This window comes from Meriones unguiculatus, chromosome 4, assembly GCF_030254825.1.
Source record: "Meriones unguiculatus strain TT.TT164.6M chromosome 4, Bangor_MerUng_6.1, whole genome shotgun sequence".
Lineage (NCBI taxonomy): Eukaryota > Metazoa > Chordata > Mammalia > Rodentia > Muridae > Meriones > Meriones unguiculatus.
In genome coordinates, this window is record NC_083352.1 from 139,822,951 (window position 1) to 139,846,199 (window position 23,249).

General features: G+C 39.2%; 2 pseudogenes; one reads left to right on the forward strand and one right to left on the reverse strand.

The window, feature by feature from the left end:
• Positions 1-19,312: 19,312 nt before the first annotated feature.
• Positions 19,313-19,516, reverse strand: LOC110556112 (translation machinery-associated protein 7-like; annotated as a pseudogene).
• Positions 19,517-19,727: 211 nt separating this feature from the next.
• Positions 19,728-22,450, forward strand: LOC110556108 (calcineurin B homologous protein 1-like; annotated as a pseudogene).
• Positions 22,451-23,249: the final 799 nt, after the last annotated feature.

Sequence of the window (23,249 nt, forward strand, 5' to 3'; positions counted from 1 at the left end):
GTGAGTCTGTGATTCTGGCAAAGATTTATTTTATACAGTGGTTTCCTCAACCAACCAGCTGTGTGAAGGAGACTTGTAGGTGACTCTTCTAGACTAATGAAAGCACTTTGCACTTTAGTGCACAGGAGTGAAAATTTGCTCAGAACCAAAGCAAAAAAGCATACCAGACAGCTATTTGAATAGAAGTTAACATGAGAAACTGGTAAATATGGAAGTGTAAATAAGGAAAGAACAGCAATCCAGCAAATTCAGCAAATGCATAGAGAGCTAGTTCCCTTGGAAAAAGAAACACTGGCATTAATTTTTCTTTTTAATGTTATAAATATTAATATTTTAAAACTTCACTTTACATCTCTATCACTGCCTCCTTTCTTCATCCCACCCTCCCACCCCATTTTCCTCCTTTCAGAAAAGGGGGTTCCCCCCATTAACACACTACAGGTCATCAAGTCGAATCAGGACTAAACACATCCTCTTACACCAAGGCCCAGCAAGACAGCTCAGCCAAGGGAAAGTGATCCAAAAGCAGGCAACAGAGTCCATGTCAGAGACAGTTCCCACTCTAATTGCTAGGGGACTCTTATGAAGACCAAGTTGTCCATCAGACACGTCTCTGTCCTAAGTCTAGTCCATGCCTACTCTTTGATTGGTGATCCAGGCTCTATGAGCCCTCATCGTCCTTAGTTGACTCTGTTGGTCTCCCTGTGGAATTCTGGTCCCCTCCAGGTCCCTCTATCCTTCCCCCAACTCTTGCACAAGACTCCCTGACCTCTGCCTGATGTTTGCTGTGGGTCCCTCATCTGTTTCGATCCACTGCTGGGTGGAGCCTCTCAGAGGACAGTTATGCTAGTCTCATATCTGCAAGCATAGAAGAATATCATTAATAGTGTCAGGGGTTGGCTCTCTGTCATGGGGTGGGTCTCAAGTTGGGGCAGTCATTGTTTGGCCCATCACTCAGCCTCTGCTCCATCTTTATCCCTGCACACCTCATTGGCAGGGTAAATTTTAGCTTGAAGGATTTGGGGGTAAGTTGGTGTTCCCCCTCCCTCCACTGGAAGTATTTATACATAGAAATTTGGTAATTCTTACGATAGTCTTGAAAAACTGCCATCCAGGGTCTTGATATCGGCATAGTCCCAACTGCTGCAAACTCCAGAGAAAAGCAAATGGTTGATGCATTAGGTATTCAGAACCATTACATTCTGATAAGTGTTGGGGACTACAAGTTATTACCAAAACTGCAAGAGGAAGGGCACTGAAACTTACAGTCTTTAATGAGTGCCAGAGACCCACTGTAGACCTGAAGACTCTAAATTCTTAGATAAGTAGTCTTTTCAACAATATTTCTGGCTTATTGACAAATACAGAGGTGAAAGCACAATAAACTCGGGCTCTTTTCTCAAAACATTTTCAGATATCCTTAACATATTTTTAACACTGAATTGTCTTCAGATGCCTTGACCTTTCCTGTAGTTAAAAGTGTGTGTGTGTGTGTGTGTGTGTGTGTGTGTGTGCGCGTGCACGCGTGTTGTCAGCACCTATAACCTTTCTTAGAGGATATCAGGTAGTCAATTAAAAGATCTGAGTCACTTTTCCAACTTTATATTTAGTGCTGCACCAACATGGGGGATTAGCCAGGAGATTATTAATCAATCACTCACTTAGTGTCTATTATGCACCAAAAATATGCTAGGAATAAACATTTGACTTAAAAACCAACATAGCCTTGGGCCTCATATATATTTTATGTACTAAGAGAAAATATATTAAATACATTCACACATTGATCAACATGCAAATGTAAACCTTGAAAATCTTATAAAAAGAAAAATACATAATAGAAGATTTATTGTGATAAATGGAGTGACCACTGTCCTCTTCACTTCAGTCACAGGAACTGGAGCATGACCTTGGCATTCTCCTAATAAGTAGTCTTACGTCTCCAACTACTCTGATTCTAAGCTGACTCCACACTTGCCTCCCTAGTAATATATTGTAAAAAGGCATTGAGCAGTGGAAACCATCCAAGGTCCAAACTTGAATGGAGATGGACAAACAAAATATACACACACATACAATCAATGTGTCTCAGCATTAATTTCAGGCAATTCTGACATACACTAAGCATGCGTGAATATGGAGGACATTTTGCTAAATAAAGGAGACCTGTTGCAGACAGGATCCAGAAGCTGAACAGCAGAGACCTAGGATAGAACAAAACATGACTGGCAAAAAAAGTCAATGAAATGTTTCCTAATAAAATTATTCCTAATGGTATTCTGCTACACTCAGAGATAGGTGCCTATTCTGATGATGATAGATCGTCTTCAGAGAGGCTTCTTCCAGCAACTGATGGGAGCAGTTGCAGAGACCTACAGCCAAACATTAAGCAGAGTTCAGGGAACCCCATGGAAGATGGACAGGAAGGACTGGAGGAGTCAAAGGGGTTGAGGATACCACAAGAATATAGCCCACAGGATTTACTAAGCAAGCCTTGTAGGGGCTCACAGAAACTGAAGTAACAATACAAAGGCATACCGGTCTGAAATAGGTCTTCTGCATATATACTATGGTTGTGTAGCTTTGTGCTCTCAGTTGGAGTGGGGAGGAGGTTTCTCTCTTTTGCCTTCTCTTGGGACCCCTTTCCTCCTACTGGGATGCCTCATTCAGCCTTGATATTAAGGTTTGTGCCTGGTCTTATTGTAAACTGTTACGCTGCGTTCAGTTATCCTTTGGAAGCCTGTTCTTTTCTGAAGGGAAATGGAGAAGGGATGGATCTTGGGGAAAGGGGATATATGTTGGGAGGAACTGGGAGAAATGGACTTAGGGGAAACTGTGGTTGGGCTGCATGGATAAAAACAAACAAACTAACAGAAACAAAGAGACCACAGAGCTACTCACCTAGTCCCCACTTGCTGGTGTATAATTAAGTGTTAATATGAGTTGTAAAATCAGATTTTAGAATATTTTTCTATCAACTGAAAATTGAGCCTTGACCCAATGCCCCAGAGGTTTACAGAACACTGATCTAATTTCTGCCTGTACTATTTACATTCATCCATCCTAGAGTATTTATACAAAGAGAGTTGTATGAGGTACATTATTTTCTGACTACCAGATTCTATTGGTATAGTTTTGAGATTTATTAATTTGCATCATTTATGAATGCTTCCTCACTTTTTATGGCCAAAATAATACCATAATTTGCATATCCTCTGTCAATCAATAGATGCCTGGATTATTTCTGTTTTCAGCTCTTATGAATAATGCTGCTTTGGACAAGTGTGTCCAAGGATTTCGGTGGACAATGTTCTGATTTTTCTTTGGTCTTTAAAGAATTGTTAGCTCACAGAATAACTGTACATTTGACATTTGAAGGCATTTCCAATATGTTTTCCAAGGTGCCTGTGTCATGTGAAGAGAGGCCAAAGTCCACATATGTGTCACCATTTGCTATTGTCTGATTTTTTTTCTGTTTTTGCTTTTTTTCCTATTGTAGCCATCCTAATGTGTAGGAAGCACTAAATTTTATGGATATGTTTTGTATTTCATTGTTGACAAATTTTATTATCAGGCTAAAAATTGTATAATTAAGTGTTTAACTGGCTTATGGTGTAACAGTGGTCTCTGCTCAAGCCCAGAGATCTGAATTTGGTCCCAGCCATGCATGAAAAGGTTTACAAAGAAAACTGACACCTCAAAGTTGCCTTCTGATTCCACATGAATGCCATAGCAAGGGCATCCTCCCCACATCCACATATACAATAAAATGCATATTTTTAATTAAAAATATTATTAACCCTTCCATGTACTTAGTGTCTCTTGTAGATCTTAGAAGTGTGTACTCAAATGCTTTGAGTAGTCCCTAATTGAGTTATTTAACTGCTCATGACTTAGTTATGTCATATATATATTAGGTACAAGTTCCTAGTCAGGTGTATGTTTTAGCAAATATACCCCATGGTAATATATATTGTCATTTATTTACTTGAGTGTGTAGCTTGAGGAATATTTTATGATGTCTAATTTAGTTATTTTTAATTGTATCACTTGGCTTTTGTTGTTGTTCATAAACTAAATTCATTGCCTAACTGAAGCAAGCAAAAATTACACCCAACTTTGATTATAGAATGAACCCTTCCAGCTGTACGTACACCTCACTCTAAGTTCTATAATGTGAGACCTACACTTGACTCTATAATGTGAGACAGGGATGCAATTTTTTCCTACAGACTTAAGCTGTATAGCTGTCCCATCATGTTAAAAAATAAAACAGGTTTGAATTTCCTTCATTGTAGCTCTTGCTCACATCAATGACAATCAGTTAAATATTAATGGCAGAGCTTATCTGTTTTGTCAGATGTATCTTATCAATCCATGTGTCAATCCTAATGTCTTAAGTAGTACAACTTTGTAGGAAGATTTAAAATTGGAAATATGTATCCTTCAATTTGTATATTTTATTTTTCCAGATTGTTTTTCAACTCTGAGTCTTTAGCATTCTTTTATACTTGTTTGGACATTGAGTTAGGCTGTGAGTACCCCTTAGTTCTGTCATTAAACATCACAAAATACTTTAGTATGTATTTATTTTATTATTTTATGAAAATGATTACGTTAATGTCTGTTTGAAAGCTATTTCATTTCAGATATTAAACACTGTAGACCAGTGGGAATATCTCATGGCTCTCACCAAGCTTCTCAAACGAGCCCTTTCACTTGTTCTGTCAGCTTCACTTAGCCTCATAGACACACCAGTGCCTCATGGCTTTATTTTCTATCTACAAACTCTTTCAGGCTAGAAACATGGTTTCTTTTTTAAAAGTTTTTGTTTGATTACTTTTTATTTTATATACATTGATATTTTGCCAGCATGTGTGTCTGTGTGAAGGTGTCAGATCCTCTGGAACTGGAGTTACAGACAGTTGTGACCTGCCATGTGGGTGCTGGGAATTGAAGCCAGATCATCTGGAAGAGCAGCCAATACACTCAATCACTGAGCCATCTCTCCAGCCCCCAAAACATGGTTTCTTAATTGTACCTGCTTACTAAACATCTGTAGCTACATGTCTCAAAAACATTCTTCTAAAACAACAAGATTAAGCTTGAGTTTCATTCTTCAGCCCCCTGGCATAAATCAGATCTTATAATTCATTTATATGGTATGAAGAAGAACATCTTCCATTGAGTTGCACAGGCCAAATGCCTGGGATTCATCCTATTTCTCCCTTCCCTCATCTTCTATACTTTGCCAAAAGCAATTTCTCAATATCCCACATGCCACAAGCCAGCATATATTTTTCTATAATTACTGATAACTCTTCCCAATCCAAGATACTATTATCTCTTCCCTAGACTATTGCAATATATTCTAACTGGTTTTCTTACATGTACTATAGCTATCTTTGGTCTATTCCCATCATTGTAATATGGTTTTAAAAATCAAGTCTAATCATGCAAACATGCTTGAAAACTTGTACTGACTTTTTTTAGTTCTCACAACGAAGATCCACCTCCTTCTCACAGTCCATACACAGCTTAATTGTTGCATGCATTTGGTCAAATAATAAACCACTGTTCTTTTCTACAGTTACATTAAACCTTCCATTTGGCTATATATTTACATGTCTTACGTCTTTTGTTCCTCTTTCTCAGATCATATTTTATCTTGAGTCCTAAACAGTTAGATTCATATATCTGGTCATTTTTACAGAAAGAAGTGACATGATTCCCTCTCAAGCACAGTTTTACAATAGGCTTTTTTAAGCAGTATCTTTTTTCTCAGGGCACTTATTAATCTTTCTAGTGCTCATTTTAGTCTTGGATTTTGCCACCTATCTCCCTGTAGGCTGAAACCTTCATGATATCTGAGATTCACTCTATCTTGGTTAACCTTGTATACTGGCCAGTCATCATTTTTCTTTTGCAACTAAAATATGGAATGAATTTAGGAAAGGAAGAAAGAAAAGAGAGAAATCATGTGTCTTCATTCCTTAGTTATGTTTACTGCATGGATTTCATGTTCATAATTTCTTATATTTCAAAATGAATGACTAGCTGAGCCTAGGTTTATCTTCTACTAACTAAACAGAAAATGAGCCCAGGTTTAAATTCTGCTAACTAAATAGAAAATGCTTCTCTCCTAAAAGTACCAGAGAAAGATCCTATCCTAGCTCTTGGTGATTTGTGTTGTAAAACATTCTGAACCAATACTGTGGCTAATGATAACTGACAGATTCCAAAACCACAAGACAAACTCAGACTCCTTCAAACCACGTAGAAACAGTGCTTAGGGAAGAAACTTCCAAGACCGAAGAAAGAAAAAAGAAAGAAAATGAAGTCTTTGTAGGAAAGGCTTCTACATAGAAGTAACTCTTCAATACTTAGCACATTTGTGTCTATTTTTTTTTCCCAGTAACACTGATCAAATGGATAAAGTGTATCATCAGACAATGATATTTCTATAGACCCATGACAAAAAGATAAAGGGCAGGGGAGAATCTTGTGTTGATGGATGACGTGGCCTTAAGACACATATAATAGCAAAATAACTTAATTGGGCATGACACAGAAAAAGTCCACAATCTTCTTCCACTCCCTACTGTTCCCTTCTTCCAAATTTGGTCCTGTGATTCCTTTCTTCCCTCACATTGTTTGAGCTGAGGATTATAGTGATCCAAACTCAAGTATGGTCTCCATATTGAATAAAAACACCCATGTCTGACTACCAAGAAGAGAGAGAAAGAATGAGAGAGAGAGAGAGAGAGAGAGAGTTTAAGAAAATGGAGAAAGATTGGTCCTGAATGACTCAAGTGAGGTTGACAAGTGTAACACATGCTCACCTTTCTACGCTGCCCAGAGGAACCTGAGCCAGTTTTACCCTTTCTATTCAGCTCACACCTTGTTCTCAGGGAACTATACCTTAGAGTTAGCACAATGAACTTGTTTGTATAGTCCTTTGCTATTTCTTCCTGCCCTCACCTGAAACCACATTTCAATCAATTGCTAATGTCAGCGTGGGAGTCCTAATCCTCCTTTAGCTGCAGCAAGTCACCACATCTCCTCAGCCAGGGAAAGGAGTTTGAGTGTTGGAGGGAGCATCACCGAAAAGCAGACAGAGCTTTCTGTTTTCTCGCAGGCAACTAGAGAGATGCAACCCAATAAATCTCATAAAATACTTCCTTCTTCCCAGAGGAGGCAGTGGATCTACAGCTAACACCTGCACCAGTTGTTCAGCTAATGGCCCTCAGGTGTAGGCAATCCTTTACAGACCATCATGGTCTCGACCAGCACCACAGCATAGCACTTTAGGTTTTATAATGAAGTGGCTTTTGGCTTATGAATGCTGATGCTGTGTCAAATATGAGAGGCAAATTTCTGAGCAATGTTACTAAAGCAGCCACCATGAAAATAGTCAGTGGTATGGAAAAGAGAACTCCCAGCAGAAACCTTAGTAATGCCTGCAGACAGGGAAAGGGAGCACCAACAGATTTCCAAGTGACAAGGTTTGGGGGGGCTGCTGAGAGTACTGAGCTAGAATGCTGCCCAATTTTCAGGTTCACAAAGAGTCTTTGTAGCCCAATGTCCACGGATGATTTGGCTCAGAGTTGGTTTTTATAACAATCTACTGATGAAATTGTAGGGACAACAAGCTGTCACTGACCTCAAGCTGCTGTGGTGGCTATTGTCATCCACCCCAGAGGATCTAACACAGAATTCACTGGTTTTATTTCTTCACCAGTCTTTGCCAGGTTGCATTAGCTTTTTCTGAATATTTGACTGTTGATTCAATAACAAATGGCCAATTAAAACATGTAAGGCAACTTACATTCATATTTAAGAGTGTGGATCCTAGAGCACTTTGTTTACATATGCATTGTAACATTCACTAAAGTGAACCGAACTCAGTCAGTAAAGGGCACACTTATTCTTCCCACGGTGCACAACATGCACAGGTAATTCTGGCTGAGCAGTGCATGACTCTCCGAAAGCATAGGTACAAAGATGGGCAAGGCTAAGTGTACAATATCTTTGCAAACCCAGCTAATACCACATTTGCTAGTGTCTCACTGGTTAAAACCAATCACACTGGTTGAGACAGTTGTATCCCTTAGATGGCCGATGCCAGAACAACCTTACAGCTTTAAAAAGGGATGGCCCCAAGATGTCACAACCTGGACCTCATGCTACCAAGTGGAGGAGAGACACCCAAGAGCGCTGCCCCCAAAGCATTAGACTGTGAAGTCAGCAGAAAGCAAGCCGTTGGAGACCAAGCCTTGGAATCCAGCTCTCATTTTCTGTTGTAATTCCTGGTTTTCCCTTACTGACTCTAGCCCCAGCCTATGCCTATTTGCATAAATACAGAATCATCTTTCCTATTTTTGTATTTTTTCTAGGTTGCAAAATGCCATTGTGATTTCTGATTTTTATGTGTCTTTATTGTTGCTAAATTCACTCTTAGAGGAAAAAAGTTCACATTCAGAAAATGTGTGATTCAGTCTCATGTATGCTTCCCCATAATCTGTGCGAAGCTGAGCATTCTTCAGGCTCTTTAAGAAATGTCTTCTATCAGTCTCAGAAAAGACCCCTGTGCCCAGATTTTTTGGTTCTGTTGCTCTCCTTTTGGAGATCCTGTCCTCTCCAGGTCTTACTATCTCCTTCTTCTTTCATAAGATTCCCTGCACTCTGCCCAAAGTTTGGTTATGAGTCTCAGCATCTGCTTTGATTCACTGCTGGGTAGAGTCTTTCAGAGGCCCTCTGTGGTAGGCTCCTGCCCTGTTTCCTGTTTTCTCCTTCTTCCAATGTCCTCCAACCAAGGACCATTCATGGATATTTCCTAGAACCCCTGGTCAGACGTAGCACATGGCAGCTCAGTATCCAAGTGAGCTCCCTAGAACAGAGACTGTCTTTGATATGAATTCGGTGGCCTGCTTTTTGATAACCTCTCCTGAAGGGGGACAGCCTTTCCAGGCACAGAGGAGGACAATGCAGCCAGTCCTGATGAGACCTGATAAGCTATCATCAGATGGAAAGGGAGGAGGACCTCTACTATCAGTGGACTTGGAGAAAGGCTTGGGAGGAAAAGAGGGAGGGAGGATGGGATTGGGAGGGAATGAAGCTAGGATACAAAGCAAATAAACTGTATTAATATAAAAAATAAAAATAAAATAAAAGGTATTAGAAAGTTTTTTGAAAAAAAAAAGAAAAAAGAAAAAAAAAGAAATGTTGTCTAGAAAACCAAGTCAAAAACAGATGGTTTTGCCTCCAGGGCTATAAAAAGCACATGAGAATGTGCTTTGTATTGCTATTGTGTGACAATAGTTGTGAATCTTTTTGAGACTATGAAGTACCTTGTAAATACTAATGATGTTTTTAGTATTCATTGACTCTTACAAAATCACTTTGGGAATAAATAGAGGGTTTTTTAATAGTGTCTGCAGACATATCCCTTATGTTATTTATATTCATGCTTCCGCATTTGAGCACCAATTTTATACCCAGGATGCCAGCTGAACTCTTGCAGTAGGTTCTCATCCCTGAAAACATCCCCAGCTGCCTTCCTGGGGCTGACAGGTTCTTTCAGATGGAGGCTGTTTGTCCATGTTATCTTCAGGAGCTCCATCGCCAACTGCCTGCACATGCTGCCTAACAAATCTCACTGGGCCTCAGACCTGTGTCTGCACAGGCTTCTCCTGGGACTGGAATCTCCCATCAGGGAGTGCCAGGCCACCTGCGCCTCCCCAGCCAGGCAGGCAAGCTGATCCTCAGCTTTTACCTGGCCTCCAACCTTGGGTGTTTGGGAAGGCCTCTGCCCTCTCCCACCCTCCAGGCAGAGTTAGTCATTCTCTTCCTGGGCTGGAACAGCCTTTCGCATTCTTCTTCTAATACTTCATTTATTTTGTTTACATGTCTGTCTCCCCAGCAAGATGCTGAGCTCTTGGAAACAACGTTGTGTTATCCATCTCCACCCATAGCACATAGCCCAGTCTTTAAAATGTTCACAATGGGTTTGGTGTCCACACAGGAATTACTATTCTAACTAGATGTATGGTAGATTACATTGACTGGACCAAAATTCTCTTCTTTTTGAGTCTGTTTGACTAATGTGTGAAATTATATGATAATAGAAATATAAATTTATAAGGCGTGTGTATGTGTTCTAAGTTCTGGGGACCAATCCAGGGCCTTGCACATGCTAATCAAGTACCACGCAATGAACTACATACCCAGCCCTAAACTGTTTCTTCAAACTACAGTTTTCCCCTCCAGATTATCTGCGAGCCTTGTCTTGGACTTTAAAGCTTAACCATTCAAATCACCTGTGAGAAACTGACAGAAATACACAACTAAGTAATGACAATCTTTGGGGGAAGAACCAAGCCTCTGTTTCCAGAAACTACCTCCCCAACCCAAATGATTCTGATGCCTATCATTGTTTGAAAGCCATTTCAATAAGCCAATCCGAGTTAGAAATTGCTGGTTGCAGTTGCTTCAAATGGTTCTTGCTGTCACAGAGTGCAGGAACAAAGCTCCCATTCAGAGAGTTGGGGCCCTCTCCCCACCTGGCCTCAGATGCCTGGGCTCTCCCTGGAGAGTTAATGCCGCCTTCCTTATCGCTGGGCAGCCTTTGATCAGGAGCTTCTTCATTCTGGCTCATTCTTCACTTCAAAGCTGGGAAACTGGATCAGCCCCTCTCTTTCCCCTGCGCCCAGGGTCCAGCCATCCCCACAGGTGGGACAGCCACAGGGAAACCTGCGCAGACAGGCTTCAGCCCTTACAGAGGCCAGGAGAAAAGCTTTTGTGGGACACTCCTGTCTGATTCTCCCTTAACACAACTGGTGCCAGAGAGAAACGAAGAGAGGAAATTTGAGCGTGTTCTAAGTCTGCCATGTGGGTGTGGAGTAACCACAGTCAGGGCACAGTTCAAGACAAGCAGTTCTGTGCGTTCCTTCTCCTAATCCCTGAGGCAAGTCTTCCAGGTCAGGCTGCAAATGTTCTTAAAAGAAAAGAATCACTCCAGGTTCCAGAAAAAAACTTCTTTTATCTGGGAATTCAAATTAGCTCCCAAATGAAACATCACATAAAGGAAGATGATAGATGATCTGGCTTGTGAGTGAGAATGCAAGTAGTTCCATTTACTTGTTAGTTATTTCATTTCAGAACACAGACATATGCTCAGATGAGATGTCTTTTCAGATACAAAGTATTTACCCAAGCAAGACCCTTTTGTTTCTTCTCTCAGACATACTGCTTTTTAAGTGTGCTAAAAGATTATACTTTCATGAATAATTTGCATAATTCATTAAATAATAAACAAATTAGAATATCATTTTTAAAAGACATTACATATTTTGGGTATTTTACATAAATGCAATCATAAAATTGTGATCTTGAATGACTTGTTTAGGTTAACATAGCATCTATCAATGTTAAATTCCTTTTAATGGCTAACTATCCCAAAGTATAGGCATCTCTATTTTATTGTACATTAATTCAATAACAAACACTTACTATTTTGAACTACTATGATGAAATCCACCTGAAATATTTGTTTATAAATATGTGTATGCCCATATACTTTTATCACACTTCTAAGAATGGAATTGGTACTTAAGATATGACTTACTCACCAAAGTGCCTGCCATAAGAACTTGAGTTGAGATCCTGGGCACCGACATAAAATCCAGGAATGATGGCACATGTCTGAAACCCCAGTCCGGAGGGAATGGAGACTGGCACTGCCCTAGAGATCACTGGCCAACCAGCCTACCCTTGTGGGTCAGTTCCAGATTTAGGAAGAAATTATACCTAGACAAAGGAAAGTGGAGAGCAATGAAGGAAGACACTTTGTTGTCAACTTCTGGCCTCTATACCCACACAATTACACAGGTACACACAGACACAAAACACAGACACACAGACACACTCACAGCAAAAACATTTGTGCAGTGTTATGATTTGAATGATAAGTGTTCCCAATAGGTTCATCCATTTGAATACTTTTTCTCCACTGGGTGAGGCTACTTGAGGTTAAAAGATGTTTAGGAGGCAGAGTTTGGAGGGAGGACATGTTTCAAGGGGTTTGATAGCCTGCCCCCACTCCCTCTTCTCTCTCTTTCTTGGAAGTAGAAGAAGCGTGACCAGAATGCTCTCTGTTCACAACCGTGCCTCATAGTACTGCTGTCATGCCTTCTGCATCCCAAAGGACCATATTCCCTGGGGAACTGAACCCTTTGCTCCCTAAGTTAGTTATTCAAGGTTAATACAGCAACAGAAAACTAACTAACACTCGGGGTTGATGAACATTCTAATTTCTCTATATCCACAGCTCTGTCTTACAAATTAAAGCCAATTGAGCTAATGCACATTGGCAGCTCATGCAGTTAAGTTGCATTTTGCTCACAACTAGTGACACGGAGGACCTTTGCCCCCTACCGATGTCTGTCTGTATGTCTGCTCTGAATAGCTACCTACTCAAATTCCTTGCCCAACTTTTAAGTTGGACAATATAAATTTTTATGACAAATTCTAAAAGTTATGTATACAAGCTCCTCATCAAATAAAGTTTTGACAAGTCTTTTGTTCAAGACTGCATAACAGAGTTGCTTATATTTCATAGTGTGGTTTGAAGCATACAAGTTTTAAATTTTGATAACCTAGTATTTATTTTTTCTGCTTTTGATGTTATATTTAAGAAATTATGGAATAATCTGATCAATATTTACTTCTGAATTATTTTAAGAGTCCTAACCTTTTGCTGAGCTAAATGACCACTTTAGTCTATATTTTGGATGTTATGTGAGTTGGGGTCCACACTGATCGTCTTGTGTGCTGTTCTATTTTCACTTGAGTGAAAGGCTATCCGTTCTTCACTCTTCTCAGCAATAGCTTCATATACTTTAAAGTTTGCACTTGGGCTAAGTTTTATTTTACTGAACTATGAGCATCCTTACACTACTCTAACTTGGTTTTGTTGTGGCAGATTTGATATTGAGAAACATTAGTTTTTCAGTCTAGCCTGGTTAATATTATTTTTGCTATTCTAAAAAGTTTGTATTATAATGTAAATTTTGGGATCAGCCTATTGATTTCTGGTATTTTTACAGAATTTACAATGAATCTGTACATAGAATTGGGTAGACTTGCAATCTTAAGAAGAGCTAGTTAGTATTTCAAACCTTGAACACATATTTCCAATTATCTTCTTCAACAATATTTTGTAGCTGTCCATGAAAAATATATTGCATTTCTTTTATTAATTTTATCCCTAATGAGATTAAATGAGATTGTTTTCTTTTTATAGCTATAATTTTCAATTCTTATTTTCACAAGTAAGGTTCAATAGCACAAATTGTTTCTTACTGAACAATTTTTTTTAATTTTTTATACAGTATGTTTTTCTACAAAATGTTTTATGTTATCTAATTTGTTGGTATGTAGTTTTTGTTCTTGTTCTGTTTTATTTGTCTGTTTGCATTCTTTTTTGCAACAAAGTCTTACTAGCCTGGACTTTTGAGCCTGGAAGTCCTCCTACTTCAACTCAAATTATTAAATTATAGGCATGTGCTTCCATGCTTGCTCTGCTGTTCTGTTCATACGGTTTGGGTTCTGTATGTGTTTTTGAGCATTATTGGGCTTTGTTCAGATTATGTATGGTTTCCAAATATTTTTGGTCATTCTCTAGGCTGTCTCTCTACTCATTGTGCAGAAGCCTTTTTACTTTGTTAGAATACAATTTGTCCATTTTGTTATCACCTCCTTTTGGGTTGCAATGCCATCCCCTAAAAATAAAAATCACCCAGACCAATGTCATAAAGATTTTAAGATAGTTTTTATAAGATTAGGTTTAACATTTGTGTCTTTCATTCCTTTAGAGTTTATTTTTATATGTAAGGAAAAGGTCTAATTTAATTCTTTTGCATGTGAATACATGTTGTCCCCAAAACATTTATTAATCAAGCTGTCCTCTTCTTGTATATGTTCTTGGCACCTTTATTAAAAAACTAATTAAATATAAACTTGTTGACTTATTTCTGGGCTCTGGGTTCTGTTCCAATGTGGTTTTGTTTTAATACAGTATCATGCTGTTTAGATTATTATGGCTTTGCAATATAGTCTGAAGTCAGGGAGTATAGTATTTCCAATCTTGTTCTTTTTGCTCAAGATTGGTTAGACTGTTTAGAATGTTTGGTTGTTCAACACATATTTGGGGATAGTTTTTGTTTATACAAAAAATATATATTAGCAAATGGCTCAGCAGATAAAGGTACTTACCATCAAACCTGATGACTCTATTTTAATCCCCAGGTACCACATGGTAGAAAGTAATAAGTGCTATCAGCGTATTGTCTCCTGTCCTCCAAGTACACAGCGTCTTAGAGTGCAAGCGTGCTATTGCATGTGTGTGTGTGCACCTGGGCCTACACACTCACTCACACACACACACACACACACACACACACACACACACAGAGTAAGTCAATACACAAATGTAATAAGATTTTTTTAATATGCCACTGTAATTTGATTGAGATTGTATCGAATGGTAACTGGGAATGGTATCAGGACTCACTGTTTCAGTCCTTGAGCACTGGACTGCTTTCTAGTTTCTTGGATCTTTTTCAATGTCTATCATCACTGTTTTATATTTATCAGTGCTCATGTCTCCTATTCCCTGTTTATATTGCTTTCTAAGCCTCTTATGAAGTTGGTACATGGCATTGTTTTCTTTATTTCTTTAACACACTTACCAACTATGCACAAAAATACTGCAGATTTTTTAATGTTGAATTCATATCTTCAACTTTACTAGATTGATTGATTGATTATAATTCTTTATGTTTTTCTATATATAATGCTGTCAAATGCTACTGTAGACAGTTTAAACCCAAGAGCTAAGGTTTTATTAAAACTTGATCTATATTTAGACTGTCTAGAATGTGTATACAACGAGGTAGATTCAGAGGAAAATGAAGATCATTATATTAAAAGAAATAGCCAGACCAGGAAAGGAAAATAATCACATCTTCTATCACATGTGGAATCTAAATTTAAAATTATTCTGGGCAGTGGTGGCACAGGCCTTTAATCCCAGCACTGGGGAGGCACAGGCAGATGGATATATGAATTCAGGACTATCCTAGTCTACAGAGTGAGTTCCAGGACAGCCAGGCCAACATAGAGAAACTGTCTCAAAAAAACCAAACAAAAAAATTTTAAACAACAACAAAAGATTAATATGTGTGTATATCATATCTATATTTACATTTTCATGTACAGGTATATGTCTTTTACATGAAAGAAGAAGGGATAGTCTGTGCGAAGGGAAAGAAGGCTGTAGAAAGAGAAGGTGGTAAGAGAGAGAAATGAGGAGAATTGAAAGACAAGTATCATGTTAGCTTCTCATATTATGAAGCTAACATTTTAACATGTATGACATAAAAGCCCAACAAGGACTATTTATTAGAAGAGGGTAAGTTGAGGCAAGGGAGGGTAATGCAGTTGCAAATATGAGCCAAAACCAATAATACACATTTATGAAAATGACATTTTAAAACATTATTTTGTATTAAAAAAGAAGTAACAAAGATTTTCCAATTATGCACTAGGTTGTATTCTTCCAAATTCAATATTCCTTCTCCACGAGCCACATCCTAACGTCTGATACCAGTGGGAATTCCAGTGGCTTCTGCACTGGTTCTCATAGTTCAGAAGTCTTATTCATGCTCACACTGAGTGTGTGTCAGCATCATCTCTAAGTGTGTGAGCTTAGATCCTAGGTCCACTCCGGACCTACCAAACCAGAGCCACATTTTATGAAGATTAAATGTTCACACATTAAATTTCAAGAAGTGTTTCCGAGGGCAGTGAAGATCAGGCGGGGACGTCAGTGATATGAGACACCGTTCAGTAAGTGAATTAACAGTGGGAAATGAGACGTGTGTATGTGCAGCCTAGAAAGTGTGACTTTGCTTCTTCTCTGACCATACGTGTGATTGCTTTTCCTAGTAAAACTCTTTATTCCACCTTCCCACTCACATACCCAACATACCACAAACAAGGATTCTGAAGCAAACATGGAAAGATATCCTTTTCAGTCCATTAATCCAGAATTGTATTTAATAAATAAAAGGCAAAATTGGTTCTGTGGGCCAAGTCAGAGTTGATGATAAAGCTCCCAACATACAGGTGCTTTCATTGCTTCTTTGATGACTCTGGTTTAATTTACCCTTGTTCTCTTAAGTCCATGTGTCTGGACAAAGGGGTATCTTTTCCAGTGCAAGGAGAGAGAACACGGTGGACGATGAAGCAAGGTGGCTTTGTGTTGAGCTCTCCTATGCCTGTGCCATGATGAATGACAGCTTCAGTTTCATGCTCCACATGCCGCGTCTGTCGGAATACCTACAATTACGAAGCTCGGGGCTCTGAAACTTGCCATGGAAGGTGGTGAGTTTACAAATTCAAAATGGCAATATTTTTAATACTAAGAAACTCACTGTTACTTAAAAGGATGCTACAATATGTTTAATGTTAGCACAACAAATCTTTACGTTTTTCTCCAGATAAGAAATATCTTGAGATTGGGAAATCCCCAGATATCCAAAATAGGTGATAGGTAATGTTTTTTTGTATTTTTTTTTTAATTTTTATTAATTACACTTTATTCACTTTGTATCCCCCCATTAGCCCCTTCCTCCTCCCGTCCCAATCCCACCCTCCCACCCCTTTCTTCATGCATCCCCTTCCCCAAGTCCACTGATAGGGGAGGTCCTCCTCCCCTTCCTTCTGATCTTAGTCTATCAGATCACATCAGGAGTGGCTGCATTGTCATCTTCTGTGGCCTGGTAAGGCTGCTCCCCCCTCAGGGGAAGAGATCAAAGAGCAGGCCAATCACATTATGTCAGAGGCAGTCCCTCTTCCCATTACTATGGAACCCACTTGGACACTAAACTACCATGGGCTACATCTGCGCAGGGGTTCTAGGTTATCTCCATGCATGGTACTTGGTTGGAGTATGAGTCTCTGGAAAGAACCCTGTGTCCAGATTTCTGTTTCTGTTGCTCTTCTTATGGAGTTCTTTTCCTCTCCAGATCTTACTATTTCTCATTTTGTACATAAGATTCCGTGCACATTGCGAAACAGTTGGCCATAAGTCTTAGCATCTGCTTTGATAGTCTGCAGAGCAGAGCCTTTCAGAGGCCCTCCGTGACAGGTTTTTAGCTTTTTTTGTGTTTTCTTCTTCTGATGTCCTTCCTTTTTGCCTTTTGGGATGGGGATTGAGCATTTTAGTCAGGGTCCTCTCTCTTGATTAGTTTCTTTAGATGTACAGATTTTAGTGGGTTTGTCCTATGTTGTATGACTATATGAGTGAGCATATACCGTGTGTGTCTTTTTGCTTCTGGGACAGCTCACTCAGGATGATCCTTTCCAGGTCCCACCATTTACCTGCAAATTTCATGATTTCCTTATTTTTCATTGCTGAGTAATATTCCATTGTGTAGATGTACCACAATTTCTGCATCCATTCTTCAGCTGAGGGGCATCTGGGCTGTTTCCAGCTTCTGGCTATTACAAATAAAGCTGCTACAAACATGGTTGAGCAAATGTCCTTATTGTGTACTTGAGCCTCTTTTGGATATATGCCTAGGAGTGGTTTAGCTGGATCCTGAGGAAGCGCTATTCCTAGTTGTCTGAGAAAGCGCCAGATTGATTTCCAGAGTGGTTGTACAAGTTTACATTCCCACCAGCAGTGGAGAAGGGTTCCCCTTTCTCCACAACCTCTTCAGCATGTGTTGTCACTTGAGTTTTTCATCTTGGCCATTCTGATGGGTGTAAGGTGAAATCTCAGGGTCGTTTTGATTTGCATTTCCCTAATGGCTAATGACGTTGAGCATTTCTTTAAGTGTTTCTCTGCCATTCGATATTCTTCTTCAGAGAATTCTCTGTTTAGCTTTGTTCCCCATTTTTTAATTGGATTACTTGGTTTGCTGTTTTTCAGCTTCTTTAGTTCTTTATATATACTGGATATTAGCCCTCTGTCAGAAAAAGGGTTGATGAAGATTCTTTCCCAATCTGTAGGCAGTCGTTTTGTTTTGATGACAGTGTCCTTGGCTTTACAGAAGCTTTTCAGTTTCATGAGGTCCCATTTATTGATTGTTGCTCTTAGAGTCTGTGCTGTTGGTGTTCTGTTCAGGAAGTTCTTTCCTGTACCAATGAGTTCTGGGGTATTGCCCACTTTTTCTTCTAACCGATTTAATGTGTCTGGTTTTATGTTGGGGTCTTTGATCCACTTGGACTTTAGTTTTGTGAGATCAAGGGGATACAAATTGGAAAGGAAGAAATCAAATTATCACTATTTGCAGATGATATGATCTTATACCTGAGTGACCCCAAAAAATTCTACCAGGGAACTTCTACAGCTGATAAACACCTTCAGCAAAGTGGCCGGATAAAAAAATTAACTCAAAAAAATCAGTATAGAAAAGACAAAAGGGCTGAGAAAGAAATTAGAGAAACAATACCCTTCACTCTAGGGACAAATGACATAAAGTACCTTGGTGTAACCCTAACCAAGCAAGTCAAAGACTTGTATGAAAAAAAAAAAAAGATGTCAAGCCTCTGAAGAAAGAATTAGAAAAAGATATCAGAAGAGGGAAAGATCTCTCATGCTCATGGCTTGGCAGGATTAACATAGTAAAAATGGCCATCTTACCAAAAGCAATCTACAGATTCAATGCAATTTCCATCAAATTACCAACACAATTCTTTACAGACCTGGAAAGAAAAATTCTCAACTTCATATGGAATAACAAGAAACCCAGAATTGCTAAAACAATCCTCTACAATAAAAGATCTTCTGGAGGTATCTGCATCCCTAATCTTAAGCTGTACTATAGAGCAACAGTAATAAAAACTGCATGGTACTGGCATAGAAACAGAATGGTGGATCAATGGCACTGAACAGAAGACCTAGAAATAAACCCACACACTTATGGACACCTGATCTTTGTCAAAGATGCCAAAACCATTCAATGGAAAAAAGATAGTATCTTCAACAAATGGTGCTGGTCTAACTGGATGTCTACATGTAGAAAAATGCAAATGGATCCACACTTATCACCCTGCACAAAACTAAAGTGTTTTTTTAATGGTTTTATGTTTTCATCTTATTATTTATTTTATTTTATTATAAAAGTTTGTTACAATGTACAATAGGCTCCAGGATAACACTTTGTTCTAACTGTAGGTGGCAAAAATGCTACAGCATGGAATCCATATATTTAAATAGATATGGAAGGCAGTCACCATCACCTCAAATATGAGGGACAGCTTGCTTTTTGCCAGATTTTTTAATTCCACATGTGGCCAAGGGAGCCTTCCCCATGGCCCAGGCTTTTAGCTACTCAAGTTTCTTCTGCCTTTCTTTCTGTTTCTGCTTGAAAGCCTCTTCCTTCTCCATGGCCTGCTTCTTGGGATATTTCAAGGGCTTCTTTTTGCCACCTTTGCGACCCGACATGACACCTACCAATAAATCATTTTTCTTTTCTTTTTTTTTTCTTTGTAAGCAAAAACAATCTTTATGCTAACATGACTCTACATAGTTGTGTATTGAATAATATGACAATGGACACTATTAGCCAGTTTTCGATACTCAAGTGATGGCTTGATGACATAATCTCACATATGCTTCTCTTAATTATAAATAAAGTTAAAATTGTATGAATGCAATGGCTATTGACAAAGTTGCACTAGGAAAAGCCTACATCTACAGAGTTTCATCTTACGGTGTATTTCTTTGAGAGCAAGGAGCAGAAAAGTGGTTGACCTTCAAGTTTTCAAAGAAAAGGAAACACACAACTGTCAGGCACATCTATAACATGGAGTGTAAAATGAATTTTATGTTGAAGAATTATTGAAATTTCACAAGGGACAGCAAGAAGAAAAAGATGTAGGCAACCCCATGCACTGGTGAGTTTTTATATGGGAGTTCAGAGATCATGAAGTTCAAGTTAAGAGATGTACGGCAGCAAACCACCAGCTAACATTATTTTCTAGTGCAAAAGACCATGATAAATAAAAACAAAAGGCAAGAAAAGTTTGAGCACTAGAAATCCCTGCTTTGGAAAGCTTTGCGCACTCTTCATGTGAGTAACTATTGGCTGAGTGTGGCACTGCTCTTATTAAATCTAAGCACTGTGGGAAGCTGATTCATGGGAATTGCCACACATTAGAGATCATTTTTAGATGCCTGATGAGATCCTGCCTCAAACCAAATACAAGCAAACAAATAATTATTGATAAAGTTTGATACTTGTTATGTTGTAAAGACATACAACAAATACTTTCCTTTTTTTTTCTTTGAGGAAAGATTTTTTTTGGGGGGGGTTCCATAGTAATGGGAAGAGGGACTGCCTCTGACATAATCTGATTGGCCTGCTCTTTGATCACCTCCCCCTGAGGGGGAAGCAGCCTTACCAGGCCACAGAAGATGATGTGAGTGCAGCCACTCCTGATGAGATCTGATAGACTAAGATCAGAAGGAAGGAGAGGAGGACCTCCCCTATCAGTGGACTTGGGGAGGGGGATGCCTGAAAAAAGGGGTGGAAGGTTGGGGTCAGGAGGGGAGGAGGGAGGGGCTTATAGGGGGATACAAAGTGAATAAAGTATAATTAATAAAAAAGAGAGAAATATTATGAATAAACAAATACATCTTGTTAGCCAGGGGTAAACCATGTGAAAAAAAATCAGCTCTAAAACTGAAAAAAAAAAAATCTTTCCTCAAAGAAAAAACTGGAAAGGTGGTGTTTTTTATATTGGGCAATGTTACCATTCAAATTAGCTGAGTTGTAATCTACAGTAAATCTAACATTACTAGAAATTTCTAGAATGCCACTTTTGCATGAAAGTGACCAGAATTTACCAACTTTGGTTAAATTTGGCTCTCAGATAATTTTAATAGCATAATGTCTATTATGATTAATATCCCATTGACTTTTCAATGCAAATATTCATGAAATTTCAGATCTACAGAGAGATGGAAAGATGAAATGTTAGGGCATAGTAAAGACACAATTTATTGCAACCGTATTGTCATTGTAAGTTAACCTACACACTGTTCCGTGTAGCTGCAAGTTTTGAGCTCAAAGGCTAGAACAGCCTAAAAGCTTAACTAAGTCAAATTTTGTTTAAAGCTTAGGAAGGTACTGCTGTTCGCTCCTTTCTGCAATCAACATGAAAATGAGTAATAATCTTAATAATAGAAAACTGACTATATCTCCAAGGAAACTGAAGGGCAACAGAATCTCAGGGTACAGCCTATGAAAGAAGCGTTAAAAATGAAGCAATGATAACAATTAGTCAGAGGAAAATCTAAACTAAAAAGTTTTAAAAAGTTAGCTCTGAATGAATTAGTTATTTTAAAAATAGTATCTACAAATATAACCCCCACCCTGAAGACCTCTCCCCTTTAAGATGCAGCTAAATTTTACCTCATCGTGAGCATTGTCTATCAGTCATGGGTACCTATTACATATAGAGCCACCCGCTACCTACCTGTAAGTGCAGTTACATGCAAAGGTGAAATGATCATGACAAGGAACTCTGATAGAAACAGTAAAAAGAACGTTCTCTTTTTTTTTTTTTTTTTTTTAAGACACAGTGCTGAGGTCTCAAGTGTCCATGTTACTGCAGGACAAGAGCTCCAAGTCTGTTCTTCCCACAGTCAGATCCCTCACCTGTACTGCTGGTACACCAGCCTGGGCAAGGAAGAGAACGGGAATCTCAGCTGGGAAGATTTCCAGATGATTCTACAACATGCCATCAAGCCACCAGCAAGGGAGACAGGATCATCAGTGTCTACTTTTCAGAGGTAGATGATCTTTTTTTTAATTTTTAAGTGTTACTTTTGGGTATGGATATGACAGCAGCATGTGCAGCATGGACATGCTCTGTGACCTCAGAAGCCAGAAGGGACCGTCAGACTTCCAAGAAGTGGAATCATGGGTGAACCACCATGTGGTGCTGGCACAGAACCCAGGTCCTCTGCAGGAAGGTGCTGGAAACTGCTCAGAGGGAGAAGATCAAGTATGCTTCTGAGGAATGCTGAGAACTTTGGCTCATTTCTGACCCATTCAGAATAATAAAAAGGCAATGATGTGAATGAACATGCTCAACAGCAAAAGCAACAAACTGCACTTTCAGATATGATTTGGATAGAGATGACAAGATCTCCTGTGACAAGCTGTTACGGGTCTACAAATGGCTGAAGTGACTATTTCAGAGGATCAGCTGGGCATCATCACAGACAGAACCATCCAGGAGGCGGGATAGGTGTACTGCCACATCTCTTACAGAATTTGTTAAGGCTTTAGAAAAGGTGGATGTAGACTGGGAAATTGAATGTCTTATCTTTTCACTAAGTGACAGAGAACAAATCATTCCTCCTTTCTAGTATTTAGTATTGTAACTTCCTTCTATCCTCTTCCTACCCCTATCATGCCATCCCCTTTTCCCAGAATACTACTTTTGCGTGACAATCCCAAATCTCTCCTCTCCACACAAACCTGACTTACGTGTATAAACAAGGCATTGCAGAATGGCAATCAATCATTTCTGCTCGATATTCACCCATCAGGTCTTTATTGGTAAACGCCATCTTTCCCTGCTAAATGCCCTGCTTTCATCCCGCCTGAGATGAGACAGGGACTCATGCCAAGAACCAGACAGCAAAGCTCCTGTTGGGTGGAGACCATATCCATGCTGCTCTTACTTCAGCATGACTCCAGCATGTTTCTATGTCCTTCAAATGTATTCTTTAGTTCCTTCTTCTCTGTCTCTCAGCCTTCTATCCACGTGGTCTTTCGGCCTTCCTCCTTTCTCTTGAGACTCCCTGTGTGCTGCTAATACCAGCCTTTGCTGTTAAGCTTGTTTCTGACATGACAGAAGAGTGAGTGGTGATATCTATCTTCTCCTGACCTGTCTCTGAGACATTGCCTATCCAGAAGCTTTCCAATGACCAGTACTACTTCGTGGAAACATGTGGTTCTTTCTTGGTTCCCTGCTTTGTCATCACAGGGCTAATGAATGAACATGATCTTCTTAAAAGGTGGCCATGGTGAGACTTTCAGAGCCACAGCTCCTAGGTAGGTCCTCTAAGTCTCTGTACCTTTGGCTTTTTGGTGACAGCATATTTATGTAGCTTCTTCCTCAATGCAGTGTTGACATTCAGGAGATGGTCTTATTCTTGCCAG